Below are 16,530 nucleotides of genomic sequence, written 5' to 3' on the forward strand. Positions count from 1 at the left end.
TATATTGTGACAAATCACATCATTTCTACGGAAGTCATCGTGGAACTTTTTTTTTTTTTTAAATCCAGGAAGAGTAATTTGTCTCATTCTTCTTTCATTTTAATCCCAAGCAGTAGGGAAATAGTAATATCAAAAAAATGCACATTATATTGTAATATAATCGAATGATTGAAAACCTCAAAGAAAATGAACATCATATTGCACCAAAATCGAATATGTTATTTAATGATAATTATCGTGAAGGAAAAGAAGAGTGAATTCACCCCTTTACACTGAAAAATTTCTAACCCAAGTTGTGACGATGACTGAGGAACCTCCAAAAGTGTATACGCCATACTGCGTCAAAATCGAACTGTGATGGAAATAACAGACGGTGTTTTTACATGTACTATTTAAATAACAACGAAGCTTCTAATGTCGGGTAAATCTCTTTTAACCGCTTATACCCTAATTCAATAGTCTTAATTACGAAAACCTAAAGATGTAAATATACTGTATCAAAATCGAATATTTTTTTATGCAGATTATACTGTAAAGTTGGTTTGTTACCACATTATATACTTCTGCAAACTTGCAACATGGGGTGAACTTTACCTTCTTATTCTTGACGGAATTCAATCCTAAAGAACACAGGTTATTTGTATTTCCAAATGTTGAAGGGGGTACGTAAAATGTGATAAATTCCTTCCACGATAGTTATCGAGAAACAGACGAACACAAATGCCAATCGTTGAGTGATAGAGCTCGCTTCAATTAGGAATATTTTTCGAGTTCCCAGAAATTAAAGACTTTAGTGCCTATTGTAATACATCGTTATCATCTTGCTAATTACTGAATATTTCATTAGAAACCGTTTATCACATATTTCCAATAATATAGCAAAAAAAAAAAAAAAAAAAAAATTGTAGTGCAGTTATAATTCTTTTTTTTTTTTTTTTAATTCTACGTAGTTTCTAGTGGAATTTCAGCATACTTCAGTGCCAACATTTGAAACAACGTCGTCTACTTTTTTTTTTTTTTTTTTTAATACATGGTAGTTACCAGTCAGGCAGCACTTTTTTATTCTTTTGGGTTTAGTAATCAATCGGAATTAGAATATTTTGCCACATTAAAATAATGGGAGATATTGAGTGTAACAAGTATTTACCACATGCTTTGAAATGAAATGAAATTTTTACGTTTTACGTCCCACGGTTATGCCGATTAGGCAAAAGGAGACGGTGGTGATGAGAGATGAATGAAATGGTGGAATGAAGAAAGTGGGAGGAAACGGGAGAACCCCGAGAAAACCCACGCACACTGTGTTTGTCCACCACAAAGTTCACTTGGCGGGAGCAGGGTTTGAACCCGGGACCCCCAAACACCAGAGATGAACGCTCTACCACTGAGCCACCGCGGCCCCACTTCTGAGCTTTGGCACAACAGAATCCTCAATGTTCTTTCTAAAAGAACCTCCCCTCATTTTTAAACTAACTCTTTTAATTGATGATCAACTGCGTTCTTTAAAAACCTTTAGTATGGTGAGTTGCAGTATGAATAGTAGTTAACTGTGGGCCCTTACTAACAGCACAAGGTTTAAATGCAGTAATGATTAATTTTTAGTATGAGAAATTGTCATCTATGTCATCCAGTTTTGATTGATTTTATGTTCTTGATCATAACCAGTTCTTGTGAGAGAAAGCCACCATGCCATTTTGTACAAATTAACTAAAGGAGAAAGTATTGAATATTCAAATGGCCGGGGTTTTAAATGCATTTGTAGTGCTTATTAGGCAACTTACAAGGTCATTCTCAGATCTACCATACCTTCAACCAGTCCTTCAGAATGCAATTTCTTCTCAAATAGCGTCCTGAGCAGCTTCTTTTCTTCTATTTATTTATCTCAATTACTGCTACCTTCTTCCGAACTTGAACACCTCATGTTTTTTTTTTCGAGAAATCCAGTTATTTTGTATTCTTCACACACACAAACTTAAAATGCACTAGTATTTTGCCACAATTTTTGTGCAGAATACACGCTTTCGTTTCGTACACATTATTTTGCTCAGAACAACATACTACTACATCAAAATTTCATGTAGTTCTTCCACGTTCCCTCTCAGTACAGTATATTATTTCACTTAGAACAACTTACTGCTCTAAAATTTTATAGTATCACATTATTCCATATTAATTTATTCACACTGATCTAACTTACCACATTGCCAAGCCAAAAGGACCTGAAACTAAATCAACGAAAAGCTTTTTCTCACTTTCCACAACTTCTACATTTTAAAAAACAAAATATCAGTTCGTAACACCTGTTCCACGTCTTCCTAGCACTGCATATTGCAGGTTCCTCGTTCTTCACCTTGACAAGATCAGTAGCAGTAAAAGGCGGGGCGAGAGGAGAATGAAATGGCTGGAACGCTTACGGTCTGATGAACACAATAAACGTGGCAACGTTTGTAAAGTTAACTCACGGAGAAGTGCTCTTCAATTTAAATATAAACTAATACAGTTTTAAATGAAACATGGTAAGTAGATAGTAAATTTTATATGATACCACAATCGCTGTTGGATATCTATATACCGTACTTCTAGTTTCAAATTATAAAATTACCCACTACAAATGCTAAATGTAGACTAATGCAAATACAGAATTGGAAAATTAAAAAATAATACGAACAGCATTCGTTTTCTAAAACTACAGAGAAGGGATCTTTTAAGTTCCGTGGTTATTCTACGTTCATGAATTTCCTGACTTCATGTCTTAAGAAGAATGTCGTGGCTTAACCACGGGTGAATAAAAAGATACACTTTCTAATGTAAAATATTAATTACTACATTTAAATCTTGTTTCATTATCATGGACCCAGAGTTACGGTTTGAAATTAAATTACTGCAGTACTATAGAAGTAAGTAAATTCGTGAACATAAACCGCAACTGTACGATCATACTCACAAAACAGCTATGATGGGAACGCAAATATCGAGATGATTTATACAGAAGTAAAAAATAAAAACTTCGATAGTAGGACACATGAAGAGGGCAGCACTGAAAGATCTTTTCTTTTTTTTCTCCTTCGATTTCCTAACTGGAATATTTCAACCAATTTGTATCTGACTAGGCGATCGTTACCCACAGTAATAGAAGAAAATTTTCTTGCAGGAAATGTATTGATATACTTCTTTCAGTCAAGCAGCTACAAGCATCACCCGTATTTACCCAAGAATCATGGTGCGTATCTTATTCTCTTCAGAATAGAACAGTCTTTCAAACAGTACCATTTACCTTTCCCTATTATGACCTGAGGTGGGAAATTGAGGGAAAATGTGATTTTTTGTATAATAATAATAAAAAAAAAACTTACCCCTCTGGACCCCTTGTGTTAACGGGGAGATCTAAAAATCAACTGAAAAATACTAGGGGTATACTGAATATGTGTACAAAATTTCAGACCTATCTAGAAAAGTAAGGTAAAAAAATATTTACCAATGTTCTAACAATATCTCCATAATACCCAAAATTCCCGTATAAAACAGGATGTCAGGTAAAATTTCCTGAGACATCCCTATTTATCCTAGGATAATGGTTCGTACCTCGTTCTCTTCAGAATAGAACAGCCTTTCAAACGTCACCATTCACATGTCGCCATTATGTATCTGAGGCGGGAAAATCGTCAAAAAGGGATTTTTGTTTCTAAAAAATGCTCCTTTTTTGCATTTTTGGTGCTCTGAACCTCGTCCCCTTGTCTTGACGCAGAGATCTGAAAAATACTACTGGATGCACTGAATGTGTGTGCAAAATGTCTATCTTCCAAGTGTAAAAGTAAGCCCGCCTAAAATAAAAGTAGGCCTAACAAAAAAAAGAAAAATAGTCGTTTAAGTTATGATGCCATCATATTCCATGTCTCGGGACGCAGAAAGGCGTGAAACAATACGTAACGTGTTTAACAATACCTCCACGCTTGAAAAAAAAAAAAAACGAAGTAAAAACCTTTATTAACACTTTTTAAATCGAATATAAAGATACTATCCTATCGTATAAAAATATACGGTATAATTTATAAGGGTTAAGATACATTTATACGCAGGGAGGCCAGCCGATTTCTCATGCATCACCCGGTATATATTTCCGGGAAACAGAAAAAAATCACACGGGGCCAGGTCAGGGCTATACGGCGGATGAGTCATAAGTTTGGCCTCCGTATATTCTAAAAAACTGAATTGTGATGTTGGCCATGTGTGCGGACGCGTTGTCATGATGAAGCAGGATCCCACGCAATCCAGTTCTTGGACGCCGTTCCCGAAGCTTCTGGAGCACTTTTGTTAGACAAACAGTGGTGTACCACTGAGCACTAACAGTCCTTTGTTCTTCAAGTGGAACAGCTGCAACATGGCCAGATTTGGAGAAGAAAGTTGCGACCATCTTCTTCCCCACACTTCGCGGTCGTTTCAGTTTCGTGGGTGGATTTTCGTCTGGAAAGATCCAAACTGTAAACTGGCATTTATTTTCAGGGTCAAATTGATAGATCCAATTCTCATCACCAGTAACAATGTCAGACACGCGTCGAGAATTGCCCCCATCAAATCTTGCAAGCATTTCTTCACACCATTCCACACGCATGCGCTTCTGCTGTTCAGTCAAAGTGTGAGGCACCCAACGAGATGAAACCTTCCTGAGCCGAAGATGATTATGAAGAATTTTGTGTTACTGATGGCGATCCAATGTTCACTGTAGATTCAATGTCCTTGAAAGTTGTTCGAGGATTTTCTCAAATCATTTGTTCCACAGCGGCAATGTTTTCATCGGACACAGCTGTTGCCGGACGTCCAGCTCTCTCTTCATCTTAAGCGATGTCCGGCCTCTTCTGAATTCACCAAACCACCGAAAAATTGTAGCACGGGAAGGAGCAAGGTTCCCAAAAGCCCCCTGCAAACGGTCAAGGCTTTGTGTCTTGTTCAAACCACTTTTGAAATCGTAAAGGATCATTGCTCGAAAATGTTCCCTTTCGAGCTCCATTCTAGACAGCCGAATACTGCTCACATCAACAAACAAGTGAAGGCGATACGGCCACGCCGATAAGCGAGGCGAGTTGAAACTTGCTTCGCTTCTTCGCTCTGGATACCACTACCGAACGCAATTGAATGAATTTAAATACTGTGCCACAACAATGCGTATCTCAAAACTTTTGTAGTGACCCTCGTGTAAATTTGTTCAATTACGAAACATTGTAAGCATAAAAATATTACGTACTGTATATTATGTTCCTGTAAATAGTATACTTACATATGGTATATTAATTTGGGGTGCTGCTTACCCTACTCATTTAAAACCTTTTATTGTTCAGCAACATAATATTGTAAGAATATGTTTAAACAGGAAATTTAGGAATGATAAAAAAAATGGATCAAACGATTGTGATCTTGGCCAAGAATTTTACGAATGATCTAAAAATGCATCAAAGGATTGCGATCTTGGCCAAGAGTTAGGGGGCCACAAAAGTTTGGAATGGCTCCTAAATCGAGTTTTCGTTTTTACGCAATACGCACATCATACTGAGTAAATTATCAATTTTGGTTTGGCTACACTATATGTAGTTCTCCACATATAAGGCGTACAAGAAAATGTTTGATTCAATGAAATATATTGAATTTTTTAGATCAGATGCCACAAAATTTTTGAACAGCTCCTAAATCGAATTTTAATTTTTTTTACGGAATAAGCACTCATTTTGAGTACATTGTTAGTTGTGGTTTGGCTGCATTATATGTAGTTCTCAAAATATGGGGCGTACAAGAAAATGTTTGATTCAATGATATATTTTTAATTTTTTGTATCAGGGGCCACAAAATTTTTGAACGGACCCTAAACCTAATTTTCTTAATTTTTACGGAATAAGCACATACTGAGCTAAATGATAGTTTTGGTTTGGCAACACTATATATAGTTCTCGAGATCTAAGGCCTAAAAATTTTTTGACTGAAATATATTGGATCTTTTGATCCAAAAAGGGACTTAAAAGTAGACTAGACTCTATGACCAATTTTCAGTGATAACACTTTCAAAATTATATTTGTAGAAGATATTAATTTATGTTAAAAAGGATAGTAATAAATGGGACGTAATAAAACATGTATATAACCAGAAATGTGCCAAACAAAAATTTTGAAATTAAAGCACCGAGTAAATCTATAACTCAATATCAAACATATTACAGAGCTCACAAGATCTATAACGAACTCTCACTCCAAATCAAAGAGGAAAGTAATTTCAAGGCATATAAAAGTTTAATTTTACAGTGGTTAAAAGAATCAAAAACTATTGTTAGCTAAAAGTAAGAATTATAAACCTCATATGTTACGGTAAGAAAATAAATAAATAAAACATGAGAATCAGGCCCACACACAAGCATTTCTTATGTGAGACATTTTCTATATTTTTCTTTGCATAAGAAACACAAAAATTTCGCAATATAGAAATAAGTGCATTGAATTAATCTTCCCGACACTCGAAGTTAGACATGACTTGTGAAAGTCCGAAGTCCTGTCAACTATAATTACAGGATACGTTAAACTCTGTTAATAAAGGGAATCTAGGAAGTCTGATTTCCTTTGAAGAAGCAATAGCACTTACAAGTAGGAAATTTGACTTGCTAATTTCATTAGCTGTTAATTTTTCCTTATACTTTTATTTTACTCCATTAATATTTTGTATATTGTTATTTATTATAATTTAGTATGTTTATGTATTTTTATGTATATTAGGGTGGTCCTTATTTATATGGGGAAAAATAAATTTAGAAAATTCCTTGGACGAGCCCACTAAAATGGTTCCATATGTGACTAAATTAAGCCAGGAGAAAAATTAGATCCATTGAATAATTTTAAATGGTGCCTCAAGCGACCTAAAGTTTTGAATCCGATTACAATGCATAGTATATGGGACAAATCTGGAAGAAACCTTTGTAATTTAGGAACGACTAAAGGAAATGAGAAAATATCTTGGATAATGGAACTAGAAAAAGTGAACAATCTAATTTTGGATAGTATTATCATGGTGGCCATCTTGAAGTCCGCCATCTTGAATTCAGGTAAAATTTTTCAGATAGAAAGAGGGTTATGTGACATCGTTTTGAGGTAGCGTTTCACCAGAAGCACAAATCTGGCATTATTTTCAAGTTACCTATAATCATGTAAGAGTTAATACGTGTTAAAAACGAAACACGTCGATGTAATGTTATTTTATTGTAGTTATGGACAACAGATTTGTAAGAATTTTGTTTTTTACATAAACTGAAACAAACTGCTAGAGAAAGCTAAACCTTTGTTTTGCTATGAACTACAAATAAGTTTCCATCAAGATGATTCACAGACCATTATGAGGAAAGAGAAAAATTATAATTTGGAAGACACTGAAATATCCCTTATTTGTGTAGTAGCTGTATGGTAAACTTTTAATCGTATTTCCTACATAGTTCACTTTTGACACATCTAGGAAAAGATTGTCTGTGGGCCTTCACTATCTGCAAAAGAAACTGTTTCTGCTCCTCATTTTTCATAAGAACGTTGTTGTAATCTTCTCTTAGTTTAACTCCTCTTTCTGCTGCATCGTTTGTTACGTGAATGAATTTAACTATTGGCTTTCCTTGAAGATAATCAATATTATTTGACCATGAAATCGGATCACACTCAAGAAACCCTTTGGTTATTTTAAATCTCTCGAGGAAAATTTGTGTGTTTATTGTAACAAAATCACTGATTTCTCTTTTCACAAGAACTTTTATCGTATCACCTTTTGCATCAAGCTTCTTTGCTGTTTCACGGTTTCCCCTTACAGTTTTAATTCTTTCATTTTTTTTTTCCATAATGCTAACTTCGTAAAAAAAAAAAAAAAAAAACGCTACGTGTTCCACCGCCAAGTACCAGAGATGGCGAGGAAATTTAAAAAGAGCCACTTCAAATAATTCAGCATCTATTTGCATATAGCTGCACAAACCTTTCAAAAATTGCAGGTCTTGTAATGGTGAATGGAATGCTCGATTACATTTAAACCAAGCTCGCACATATCGTGGTATCAGAAAAATGCATACTCACGAAGATCGGTTTTTACTTGCTTCGTTAAACGAAATTGTTGGCAAAAGAGAAATGTTTTTAAACAGTAGATTGCTTTTCCCATCCACCTTGCATGGTGAATTGCTCTAGGCAAACGAAACAAAACGCCTCGAGGAGGTATGCCACCCAAGAATATGATGACCAGTCCTAAAAATTCCCTGTAATCTTCTCTGTGGTGTCCTGCTTCTACAAGTTTGATAGCAAAATTCAACATTTCATTTCTTACATCGGAAATGTTCCTTACATGATCATCATAATCAATTCCTGGAATGAAGTTAGTGCAATCTATTTTAGACCACTCGTTCTGAAAACGCTTAGAGGAACGTCCGGTCCAGCTGTAAACCAAACACAACACTTTTCAAATATACATTTTAAGACCAATTCATAAATGTGGTGTCTACAAGGAAGATATAGATTTTTTTTGGAGTGTCTGCTCTAGCAGAATGCAAGCACCGTTGATATGACCCATTTGCAGGGAGTAGTGTCACAACAAACTGCCTGCACGAACTTTAAGCAATATGTTCTTCTCTTGATGACAAAATGGGAACACCAATTAGCCTCTCCTAACCATCCTGTAATAAATATCGTAACCTGTCGATAGTCTCTCTGCTAGTCAAATACGGTAGTAGTTTTCCATCCCAAAGCACAACGCACTTCATACACTCTGAAATTGTTTTTTGTCCTGTGCAACTTCGCTACAGATTTTCTCTCGGCATTAGTGAATCGAAGACCTATTTATTACTAGTTCCTATACATCATGGCCTAATGCTTCTGCGGTCATTGTCAGATCTATCAGTGACCTTGTATCGATCAAGAGCAGCAACCAGTCTTGGAGTAATAAAATTAGTTTTTCCTCTTTTACATCTCTAAAGAGGCTCCGAGCGCGCACACATCCATTTTTACATTTTCTCTAACATTCTCAGCTGAGTTTTCCTCTTCATTACTTGAGCTGCCTACCTCCATATATTTTGGTCTATAAAGTTCAAACAAATCATTTTCACAAGTGCATTTTCTTTTGCGTTCCTCTTTCTTTTGAAGCCATGCATATCGCTTTATTTCTTTTCGCTCCAAACTCATGTCTTTACCAAGTATGTTACCAGGTCGTCCCTCCTGTCTTTGAGAGGAAAGAAACTATCTTGATTTCAATAATGCCTAGAGCATTAGTGTGTGCTATATCAAATAAATCAGGCAAGATATTTGAGAAGGATACGACTTCCTTTTGCCTTTGCACTTCACTCGAAGTTTCACTGTTCTGTAATGCTCACTATTTCTCACACAATACAATCAGCTTGTCAACACTGCGTTGGGTATCCTTTACCGGGATTCTTGCCTTTTGCCAAAATATCTCAATTTCTTTAACAGTTAATCGTGCACTTTCCCCTCACTGTCAGATTTACTGTTCTCAAGCTGTGGAAAACGACACGAAAAAGAAGTAAATTACCATCAAACAAACACTTGTTTGTTTGGTGGTAATTTACTTCCCAGAATCTATTCATTGGCACTACCAATTAAACAAATTTTAGACACATGGTTGTATCCGCAGCTTGCATTTTTCCATTAAAACTTGCTAGAAAATTGAAATATTCAACTGTTAACCCTGGCATTTGAACTAAAATAACTTTAAAAAGCAAGCGTTTCATTCCCATCCGAGGATGGGTGGGCCGTAGACACAATACCTTCTCTGTGGCCAGAGTTTAACCCTTTCCTCTGTAGCTTACAAATACTCAAATAGATATAAAATATTTCGGTGAGCTTCAATATTAAAAATCGAATGTCAGACAACAAAAATACTGCAAACAAAGAAAACTTTGCCTACAAAATTATAATTAAAATATTTTCTATATTTATGTATTTAAACTTTAAATAACAAAAAGTATTTACAAAGTATAAACATAGTATTTGCTACTACCATATATTGACCAACTAAGAAACCAAATTAACTACAAAGTAATTACATTGTATTGAATATCACAGAAATAAATATGCTAGTCCAATAATTAAATGCATTAATACAATTATCATAGTTACGGTATTTACTAAGGTTAATAGATGATTCAATAATACTGCCAGAACCACAAATCTGGCAATATTTGAAAGATACTTTTACTCTTGTAAGAATTATTACCTGTGGAAAGGAGAAACCATTTCACAGGTAATAATTCTTAAACGATAAAAGCTATCTTTAAAATAATGATTGATTTGTGCTTCTGGTGAAACGGTACCTCAAAACGATGTCACATGACCCTCTTCCCATTTAAAAATTTTGAACTGAATCCAAGATGGCGGACTTCAAGATGGCCACCATGCCAATACTATACAAAATTAGACGTGTCACTGCCTCTAGTCCCATTATCCAGGGTATCTTCGCATTCATTTAAGGCGTTTCTAAATTACAAGCGTTTATTCCAGATTTGTCCCATATACTATGTACTGTAATCGGATTCAAAACTTTAGGTCGCTTGAGGCACTATTTGATATTATTCAATGGAGCTCATTTTTCTCCTGGCTTAATTTAGTCCCACATGGAACCATTTTATGGGGCTCGTTCAAAGAAATTCGGAAATCAAAAATTAAGGACCACCCTAATGTATATTCTTTAATATATTGGATACATCCAACACATACATTTTTTCTTTCTTTAAATAAATAAAATAAAGGTGGTTCTAAACTCAATTCCTATCTTGACCCCCTCGTGTGAATGCAAGCCCGAGTGACTAAGAGCCCAGTTGAGAGAGGTGAGTGCAAGCCCAAGTGACCGCGAGAGCGAGTGATTGCGAGAACAGTCGAGGGAAGTGGTCGGGAGCGCGAGCCAAATTGGGGTAAGCGCGAGCCCAGTTGAAGGAAGCGGCCTTGAGCGCGAGCGAGCCTAGTGCAAAATGTTCATTAATGGATTTTGTCCTTAGGCTGTTTTTGCTCACACGGTATTTGAATGCGCTGTTTTTGTCCTTGCGCGGTTTTTATTCATGTGCTGTTTTTGTTCAAGAGGTATTTGCATGTGCTATATTTGTCCACGCGGTATTTGCATGTGCTGATTTTGTCCTTGCGCGGTTTTAGTCCATGTGCTGTTTTTGTCCCTATATCTATTTAATTGGGAAGAGTGCCGTTCAAAAATGCAACCTGAAACACAGTTGACACATTTGGGTTGTCAAACTTAAGGGACTTCTGCTGTAATTATTTCTGACTCATCTTTCCGAAGGATGTCTATAAAAATTGTATACAGTCTGTGGCAGTGGTTCTCAAAAAAAAAAAAAATTCATATCTTGACTCCTTCGTGTGAGTGCAAGCCCATTGACCGCGAACGCGGGTGATTGCGAGAACAGTTGGCAGAAGCGGTCGGAAGCGCGAGCCTAGTGCAAAATGTTCTATGGTTTTTGTCCATGGGCGGTTTTGCTCACGCGGTATTTCCATGCGCTGTTTTTGTCCTTGCGCGGTTTTTGTCCATGCGCTGTTTTGACCGGATATCGTAATCAAATTGTTATTCTTCAGAACATACTCATGACTAGTGGAAGAGTCACGAGTAGCAGATAAAGAAAAAAGACAATGAAAGGGACATTCCACAAAGGGAAAAACCACAAAACGTTTATATAAGTCCATAAAAAAATAAAAATTGTCATGCATGCAGGGTGTGCTTCAAAAAGATGTTTAATGAAAAATTTTCAAATGGAAAAAAGAGTAGCAACTGTTGTCTTCTGTAAATGAAACGAACACTGAATTAAGTTACAGGCAGGTATCAGCAAAAACGGGTACGAGATACTGAGAAATGTGCCCTCCCCTGTGGTCTGTGGCTAGTACGAGTGTCTTCAATGCACATGGCCAAGAGCTTGAGAGAGAACAAAAAAAAAAAAAAAAAAAAATTACAAATATTATATATCATATCTCGAGACGTGGTATTTTGGAATCGGCTCAGCGTCCAAGAGTAAATTCCACCCCATCCGTAAATCATGTATTTACACCAGGATTAGTAGAAATTAATTATTCCTGGTTTCAACTTTGTTCACCACAGAAAAAAATACGGTAACAGAGCAAGAGGTTTTATTTTTTTCGTAGAATCAATTTAGTGTCTGAAGGAAAGATATCTTCACCTGCAATTCTCTACTAAAACCAGAAATGGTAGAAATTTCAATATTGATTTCCATTGAGCAAAAATGGTAAGAGACAGAACGAATGAGTTTGTTGGAATCGACTCAGTGTCCCAGCAAAGCTTTCATCTCATTCGTTAACCATCTATTCCAGGTATAGATAACCTTTTTACGTTTGAGGTATACTTTTCTAAAAATCACTCCGCGGTCTATTTTTCTGTTCACTAGTTGCATAATATCTAAAATTTCGTGTGAAGCTACCATCGCGTCAATCCCAGGAATAGTGTAGAAGCAGTGCGAATGTGTAGCAAATATCGCCACGTTTTATGGAATATCTAAGTCTGTAGACGCACAGACGTGAATGGGTTATAATCCACAATGCGTCATTGAAATTTTAAGGATCTTTTAAAAGCAACGTAACTGAAATTTATGAGAAACTTTAAAAAATACAACAAGAAAACTTTATTCAAGGCCACACCCAGTTTGGGAGAGGAGTACATTGAAATACGACCCATTGAATTGGTTTACAATTAATAGCTGAGTTTGACTTCTTTTAGTTTTGGTTTTGAGTTTTTATGCAACGTCGTGGTTACGAATGCCGTAATCTACTACTAACGTGGGCTTTAAACCACGACGTCAAATTAAATCCGTCGCAATTGGAAGTGTACAAACTATATGCAAGATTAACACTCACAGTATAGGTCGTTTCCCATCAAATCATTTCACCTTCAAGAGAATTAGATTATAGCGCAATGCCATCGGCCAAAGTAGTAATAGCTGCTATTTTGGGGGAACATGTGAAGTAAATTTAGAAGTGCGACAGGTACAAAAAGGATGGGTATCCCTGGTTTGTTGCACAGAAAAGTAGATCAGAATCGAATTCTAGTACTAAACAAAGGATACGTGTTTTTAAATTCCGAAAGACGTTTAACCAACTTCAATTCCATCGACCAGCAGGAATAAGTCATAAGTTTCCAAGAAAACACGTACCTTCTTTTCATTATTTAGGCCCTATAAGTATCTATTTATTTATTAACGAAAGGTACCGTGAAATATGATCTAAAAGTTAGGGTGGTGAATTTGCGCGTTGCCTTAAAGTGATGCTGATCAATAACAATAGGCCCTGTTGGAAAGCCTGAAATTAACACACACAGTTTATTAAAGTTATTATTAACCTGATTCACGAGATAGTGTGAATCCAGCTTTTTCTCTCTTAACTTAACCCTAAACTACAGCAATAAATCCTTAATCATAACGAAAACATATCCTATGATAAAAATCGCAGAATTTTTGCTAAATTTTCGCGGGATATGTTTTTAACATCGACAATGCAAAGCCACACACAAGGCAGCTTGTGTACGGAACCTATTGCGCCGATTGGGATGGGAAGAATTGGAGCATCCAGTAGGCCTATTCACTGGATTTGTCACTGTATGATTTTGGATTAGGATTTTAGATTTCTGGGCTTCTGACATCTAAAGCCATTCAGCCCGTCACGTTTGAGGGATGACATTCCTCGGTTAACACACTATCCGGGGAAAGGGAAGGAAGGAAGCGGCCTGGGACCTATAAGTTAGGTACCATCCCGGCATTTGCCTGGTGTGAATAAGGAAAACCCTATTCAGGATGGCTGGCCTGAAAAAGCGTTTTACACTTTTTCGACCGTGACCTCATCCTCAAGGTGAAGAAACCAATGCGTGGTAGACAATATGCGATCGACCTGGACATTGAAAATGCTGTGCTCCAGCAGATCAACCACTTCAGACATGGTGTAAAGGATGGTGTCGCCGACGGTATTCGACATCTTTCACATCGACGGCAGCTTGCTGTGGACAATGCGGGAGATTATTTTGAGGGCTTATCATAATCAGACAAATTTTTGCAACATCGATGGCCTCGTGCTGGAGATTACTGGAGCGTTTATCATAATGAGGCGAGGGTTTGCAACATGTGTATTAATATACGTATGTGTCAACGATTGACTCACCACCTTGTTTTTTAGCAGTATTATTTCGTATGCAAAAGGCATAGATCAGTAATCTTAAGCTCTTGAAGTATTATACTAAAAAATTCTGTTATAGCTCCTATTGAGCAAAGATAACAAGCAGCTTGTGTAGATTAGAATTACAAGTTAATATTTTCAATGTGTAAAACCGAAAACGCGAAATAAAATTCTTAATTAATTTCTAGGCAAACTAGTGTAAACGCAACTTGCGAATTCCAATAAATATTCGTCACTTTCCAATGTTATTCTTAAATCTACTAGATTTTTTGAAAACACCATTATTTTAATTATTAATTTAAAAAGCGTGATTCCAATACTTGAAAGGTACACCTTTTATAGTTTGGATTGTATTATCTCTATACTTTCATTTCCAATGCACCACCTAGATTGCAAAACCTAAAAACATCTGTTAAAGATCAACTTTTCATGTTTGGTAGGGCATGGGTTAACCATAAAATGTGTATGGTAGTCCTAGTTAGAAGAAAGAAGAAAATGCAAAACCTCGGTTAGGAAATTACAATATAATTTCGGTGAACGACATTGGAATTGACGGAACGAGAGATATCCTGATGAAAAGCAAACGCCCACGCGTTATTGCACCTGTCAATACTTCTGGAATAATAAAATCTCATTACGTATATTCAAATAGGCCTACCTCTGCATTTTTTTTTTTTTTCATATTACAGCCAATCCGAGAGAAACAGAATAATGCAGTGCTAAATGACGAGAAAAGAAATGGTCGAACTGTATGTCTTTGAGTAGTGAATTCAGACATTCAGGAAGAATGCTTCCTGAGTTTATGTCGCGCCCACTCGGAAAAAAGTTTAATTTCTGAATTTTGAAGGACCAGACCTACTATATTAACGTAGGCTTCGAAACATGACCAGTCTTGAATACAAGACCGTATCAGGAGCACAGACTATCATGCAAAGTATAGACAGTTTCCAGTAAAAAAAAAAATCTCGCCTCCAAAAGTTGGATAAGAGGACCCGCCACCACCCATACTATATCTCAGTCTTGTCCTGTGGCCTTTTAATCAATTAGTTTTAAGCAGATTGTTAGCATCTCTCGATTTTGAATAGCTATAGACCTTTCAACAAGATAGTGCTCCTTCTCACTGGGATGTAGAGGTCGGGAGCTTCCCTGATATAATTTTCCACGGGCAATGGATTATTCGTGATGGCCTCCCTGCTCTCCGCACTTCATGTCACTTAATTTTTCTTTGTGGTTATGCCCAACACTTGCGTACGCAACGCCAATACCGATCTTGCATCACTGGATGAGAAAGCATTGTCATTGCATAGACCCCGCCAGCGATATTAACCAATACACAGGGTGTAATTCAATACTGCATAGATGGCCTACATCAGCGTTTCCCAACCTTTTTCAACTTGCGGCACACTTCAGGGTAACTTGAATTCTCGCGGCACACATTATTATTATTATTATTATTATTATTATTATTATTATTATTATTATTATTTGAAAATATAAAATACTGTAGTATTTTTTTCTGATTACTGACATCCTTCTCACAGAGAAGAAAGCTCGATCATTGTTTCTTCCCAGTGGTAAATCATTATGCTTATTTTTCATTTTAATTTAAAAATAGAAAACAACTGCAATCAGATATAGGGCTCACATTGTTAGAAATACACTTTCTTTTTCGAAAACTGGATCCAACCTTTCATTAAGGAGGATCACTAAATAACGAACGAACAAACGAATCTCTTTTACTTTTAAAACACAAAATGTAGGTAATTCATATGCATGTTCACTTTGCCGGACGGATTGAATAATATTTTAAAATTTCAAGTTACGAAATAGTCTGCAACAATAAAGAAGCAATAATGGTCATAACAATGATAATAAATACTTTTTTTCAAAATTAGAAATGTACAGAAAAATGTTCTACAGAAAAGTAACACAGTAAGAAACTTTAAATTTTAGATTCATAGTAGTAATGTGAAATACAAATATACCTTTTTCTCTATGTCTTGCAATTTGATTTCAATAGAATTAACAATTTTGTTTCGATTTCCTCGCGGCACACCAGCGACCCATTCGCGGCACACCGGTTGGGAAACGCTGGTCTAGATTGAAGACTGCCTAGTTGCTAGATGTGCTACCAAAGATGGTCACGTGAAGCTTTATTAATACCCTAATTAAAATATGATCAACTCTGTCAACAATTTCCCACTAGTTTCAAATTTCCATCATTAACCTAACAAATAATATCAATTGTTATAATGTGACAAAGACTTCATAGACACCCGGTATTTTAATGGTACAGGTACTCCTTGAACAATGTCCGAACCAGAAATATTCATTAGGCCTACCAAAGAAAAA

The 16,530-nt window shown here is 36.1% G+C and overlaps 1 protein-coding gene across 8 annotated transcripts in view; it reads right to left on the reverse strand.

Annotated features, from left to right (window-relative positions):
• Positions 1 to 16,530, reverse strand: part of Klc (kinesin light chain) — a 244,533-nt gene that overhangs the window by 179,645 nt on the left and 48,358 nt on the right. The window lies entirely within an intron of this gene.

Source organism: Thermobia domestica, chromosome 9 (assembly GCF_964235325.1).
Source record: "Thermobia domestica chromosome 9, izTheDome1.hap1.1, whole genome shotgun sequence".
NCBI classification, from domain to species: Eukaryota; Metazoa; Arthropoda; class Insecta; order Zygentoma; family Lepismatidae; genus Thermobia; species Thermobia domestica.